Source organism: Mesoplodon densirostris, chromosome 16 (assembly GCF_025265405.1).
Source record: "Mesoplodon densirostris isolate mMesDen1 chromosome 16, mMesDen1 primary haplotype, whole genome shotgun sequence".
Classification (NCBI taxonomy): domain Eukaryota; kingdom Metazoa; phylum Chordata; class Mammalia; order Artiodactyla; family Ziphiidae; genus Mesoplodon; species Mesoplodon densirostris.
In genome coordinates, this window is record NC_082676.1 from 82,176,482 (window position 1) to 82,182,481 (window position 6,000).

Genomic DNA, 6,000 nt, shown 5'->3' on the forward strand with positions numbered 1-6,000 from the left:
CATGGGAAAGGAAATAGTCACCAAGTCCAGGAAGCACAGAGAATCCCAGGCAAAATAAACCCAAGGAGGAACGCGCCGACATACAGTAATCAAATTGACAAAAATGAAAGACAAAGAAAAAATATTAAAAGCAACAAGGTAACGGCAACAAATAACATACGAGGGAATTGCTATAAGGTTATCAGTTATCAGCTGATTTCTCAGCAGAAACTCTGCATACCAGAAGGGAGTTGCACGATATATTTAAAGTGATGAAAGGGAAGAACCTACAGCCAAGAACACTCTACCCAGCAAGGCTCTCATTCAGATGCGACAGAGAAATCAAAAGCTTTACAGACAAGCCAAAGCTAAAAGAATTTAGCACCACCAGGCCAGCTTTGCAACAAATGCTGAAGGAACTTCTCTAGGCAGAAAAGAAAAGGCCACAACTAGAAATAAGAAAATTACGAATGTAAAAGCTCACCTGTAAAGGCAAACATACAGTAAAGGTAAGAAATCCTCTTCACACAAATATGACATCAAAACCAGCAACTGTGAAAAGAAGAGAGCACAAATGCAGGATATTGGAAATGCATTTGAAATTAAAAGACCAGAAACTTTAAACAATCTTGTTTATATATAGACTGCTATGTCAAAACCTCATGGTAGGGCCTCCCTGGTGGCGCAGTGGTTGAGAGTCCGCCTGCCGATGCAGGGGATACGGGTTCGTGCCCCGGTCTGGGAGGATCCCATATGCCGCGGAGCGGCTGGGCCCGTGAGCCATGGCCGCTGGGCCTGCGCATCCGGAGCCTGTGCTCCGCAACGGGAGAGGCCACAGCAGTGAGAGGCCCGCATACCACAAAAAAAAAAAAAAAAAAAAAAACCTCATGGTAACTGCAAACTGAAAATCTACAATAGATACACACACAAAAAAGATAAAGGAGTCCAAATACAACACTAAAGTTAGTAACCAAATCACAAGAGGAGAACAAAAGAGGAAGGGAAGGAAAAAACCTACAGAAACAAATCCAAAACAGTTAACAAAATGACAATAAGAACATACATATCGATAATTATCGTAAACATAAATGGATTAAATCCTCCAATTAAAAGACGTAGACTGGCTGAATAGATACAAAGACAAGACCCATATATATGCTGTCTACAAGAGGCCCATTTCAGATCTAGGGACACATACAGACTAAAAGGTGAGGGGATGGAAAAAGTTATTCCATGCAAATGGAAATCAAAGGAAAGCTGGAGTACCAATACTCATATCAGACAAAATAGACTTTAAAATAAAGACTGTTACAAGAGACAAAGAAGGACACCACATAATGATCAAGGGATCAATTCAAGAAAAGATATAACAATTATAAATATATGCACCCAACATGGGAGCACCTCAATATATAAGGTAAATACTAACGACCATAAAAGGAAAAATTGACAGAAGCACAGTAATAGTGGGAGACTTCAACACCCCACTTTCATCAGTGGACATATCATCCAGACAGAAAATCAGGAAACATAGGCCTTAAATGACACATTAGATCAGATGGACTTAATTAATACTTATAGATCATTCCATCCAAAAGCAACAGAATACACATTCTTCTCAACTGCACATGGAACATTCTTCAGGATCGATCACATGCAGGGCCACAAAGCAAGCCTTGGCAAATTTTAAAAACTGAAATTATATCAAGCACCTTTTCTGGTCACAGGGGTATGAGATTAGAAATCAACAATAAGAAAAAAGACTAAAAAACAAAAACACGTGGAGGCTAAACAATATGCTACTAAACAACCAATGGATCACTGAAGAAATCAAAGAGGAAATTAAAAAATACTTAGAGACAAATGAAAATGAAAGCATGATGATCCAAGACCTATGGAACACAGCAAAAGTATTTCTAAGAGGGAAGTTTATAGCAATACAATTTTACCTTAGCAAACAAGAAAAAACTCAAATAAAAAAATGTAACCTTATACCTAAAGCAACTAGAGTAAGAAGAACAAACAAAACCCAAAGTTAGTAGAAGCAAAGAAATCATAAATATCAGAGCAGAAATAAATGAAATAGAGATGAAGAAAACAATAGCAAAGATCAATGAAACCAAAAGCTGGTTCTTTGAAAAGATAAACAAAATTGATGAGCCTTTAGCCAGACTCATTGAGAAAAAAAAAAGGAGAGAGCTCAAATCCATAAAATTAGAAATGAAAAAGAAGTTACAACACACCACAGAAATACAAAGGATCATAAGAGACTACTACGAGGAATTATATGCCAATAAAATGGACAACCTAGAAGAAATGGACAAATTCTTAGAAAGGTACAATCTCCAAAGACTGAGCCAGGAAGAAATAGAAAATATGAACAGACCAATCACAAGTAATGAAATTGAAACTGTAATTTAAAAATTGTCTCAAAACAGGACCAGATGGGCTTCCCTGGTGGCACAGTGGTTCAGAGTCTGCCTGCTGACGCAGGGGACACGGGTTCGTGCCCCGGTCTGGGAAGATCCCACATGCCACGGAGCAGCTGGGCCCGTGAGCCATGGCTGCTGAGCCTGCGCGTATGGAGCCTGTGCTCTGCAACAGGAGAGGCCACAACAGTGAGAGGCCCGCGAACCGCCAAAAAAAAAAAAACAGGACCAGATGGCTTCCCAAGTGAATATTATAAAACATTTAGAGAAGAGTTAACACCAATCCTTCTCAAACCATTCCAAAAAATTGCAGAGGAAGAAACACTCCCAAACTCATTCTATGAGGCCACCATCACCCTGATATCAAAACCAGACAAAGATACCACAAAAAAAGAAAATTACAGGCCAATATCACTGATGAACATAGACACAAAAATCCTCAACAAAATACTAGCAAACTGAATCCAACAATATATTAAAAGGATCATACACCATGATCAAGATGGAATTTATCTCAGGGATGCAAATTTATAAATGCAAATTTATCTCAAGGATTTTTCAATATCTGCAAATCAATTAGTGTGATACACCACATCAACAAACTGAAGAATTAAAAACCATATGATAATCTTAACAGACACAGAAAAAGCTTTTGACAAAATTCAACACCCATTTATGATAAAAACTCTCCACAAAGTGTGCATAGAGGAAACATACCTCCACATAATAAAGGGCAAATATGACAAACCTACAGCTAACATCATACTTAATGGTGAAAAGCTGAAAGCATTTCCTCTAAGATCAGGAACAAGACAAAAATGTCCACTCTTGCCACTTTTATTCAACATAGTTTTGGAAGTCCTAACCACAGCAACCAGAGAAGAAAAAGAAATAAAGGGAATCCAAATTGGAAAAAAAGTAAAACTGTCACTATTTGCAGATGACATGATACTATACATTGAAAATCCTAAGGATGCTACCAGAAAACTACTAGATCTCATCAATGAATTCAGTAAAGTTGCAGGATACAAGATTAATAAAGAGAAATCTGTTGCACAGTTCTATAAACTAACAACAAAAGATCAGAAAGAGAAATTAAAGAAACAATCCCATTTACCATCTCATCCAAAAGAATAAAATACCGAGGAATAAACCTACCTAAGGCAGCAAAAGACCTGTACTCTAAAAACTATAAGACGCTGATGAAAGAAATAGAAGATGACACTAACAAATGGAAAAATATACCATGTTCTTGGATTGGAAGAGTCAATATTGTCAAAATGACTATACTACCCAAGGTGATCTACAGATTCAATGCAATACCTATCAAATTACCAATGGCATTTTTCACAGAATTAGAACAAAAAAATATTAAAATTTGTATGGAGATAAAAAAGAGCCCAAGTAGCCAAAGCAATTTTGAAAAAGGAAAATGGAGCTGAAGGAATCAGGGTCCCTGACTTCAGACTATACTACAAAGCTACAGTCATCAAAACAGTATGGTACTGGCACAAAAACAAAAATATAGATCAATGGAACAGAAAAGCCCAGACCTAACCCACGCACCTATGGTCAATTAGTCTACAACAAAGGAGGCAAGACTATACAATGGAGAAAAGACAGTCTCTTCAATAAATGGTGCTGGGAAAACTGGACAGCTACATGTAAATGAATGAAATTAGAACATTCTCTAACACCACACAGAAAAATAAACTCAAAATGGATTAAAGACCTAAATGTAAGGCTGGACACTATAAAACTCTTAGAGGAAAACATAGGCAGAACATTCTTTGACATAAATCACAGCAAGATCTTTTTCAATCCATCTCCTAGAGTAATGGAAATAAAAACAAAGATAAACAACTGGGACCTAAGTAAACTCAACAGCTTTTGCACAACAAAGGAAACAATAAACAACACGAAAAGACAACCCACAGAATGGGAGAAATATTTGCAAACGATGCAACCGACAAGGGATTAATCTCCAAAATTTACAAACATCTTCTGTGGCTCAATATCAAAAACAAAAACAAAAACAAAACACAAACAACCCAATCAAAAAATGGGCAGGAGATCTAAATAGACATAATAGACATTTCTCCAAAGAAAACATACAGATGGCCAACGGGCACATGAAAAGATGCTCAACATCACTAATTATTAGAGAAATGCAAATCAAAACTACAATGAGATATTGCCTCACACCAGTCAGAGAGGCCATCATCAAAAAGTCTACAAACAATAAATGCTGGAGAGGGTGTGGAGAAAAGGGAGCTCTCCTACACTGTTGGTGGGAATATAAATTGGTACAGCCACTATAGAGAACAGTATGGAGGTTTCTTAAGAAACTAAAAATAGAGCTACCATATGATCCAGCAATCCCACTCCTGGGCATATACCCAGAGAAAAACATGGGTCAGAATAATACATGCACCCCAATGTTCATTGCAGCACTATTTACAATAGCTAAGACATGGAAGCAACCTAAGTGTCCACTGACAGATGAATGGATAAAGAAGATGTGGTATATATAAACACAGAATATTCTCAGCCATAAAAAAGAATGAAATAATGCCATTTGTAGCAACATGGAAGGACCTAGAGATTATCATACTAAGTGAAGTAAGTCAGAAAGAAAAAGACAAATATTATATGATATCACATATATGCGGAGTCTAAAAAAAATAATACAAATGAACTTATTTACAAAACAGAAACAGACTCACAGACTTAGAGAACGAACTTATGGTTACAGGGGGAAGGGTAGGGAGGAGTGATAGATTGGGAGACTGATTTTTAAAATAGATAACCAACAAGGACCTACTGAATAGCCCAGGGAACTCTGCTCAATACTCTGTAATAACCTTAAATGGGAAAGAATTTGTAAAAGAATAGATACATGTATACGTATAACTGAATCACTTTGCTGTACACCTGAAACCAACACAACCTTGTTAATCAACTACAATATAAAATAAAAAATTTTTTAAAGACTTGCTAAAAAAAATTAAAATAAAAAAATAAAAAGCAATTTCCTGAATAAAGACTTTGTCAAGGAGGATATCAAGAATAAAATGATGGACTATTTAGAAAATAACAAAAAGAACATTAACTATAAAAATGTAGGATAAAGCTAAAGCTGTTCTTAGAGGAAAATTCAGTCTTAAGTGCTCTAATTTTTTAAAATGGAAAAAAAAAGAGAAAACACTACAAAAGCATTCAAATTTAGATTTCAGAAAAAGAAAAATATCCAAAGAAAATGAGGATATATATATACACATATATAAAACAGAAAAATTTTAAACAATAAAATGTTAAAATAAATCTATTGGTTCTTTGAAGATCCATTTAAATAGAATTTAAGCAAGTATCGTGAATAACTTCAAAAGGATAGCAACATAGAAAATTTAAGTACAGTTAAATTTTATGCATAACAATATAACCAACAAGTCAAAGATAACGGATATTTTTCAAGGTAAAAATGCAACATGAAGCAGAAAACCCACATAAACCAAATTCATAGCAGATATGAGAAAAGATATCAAAAAGCCCCCAAGTATCTATGTCTGTGTGTCTATCCATCAAAATAATA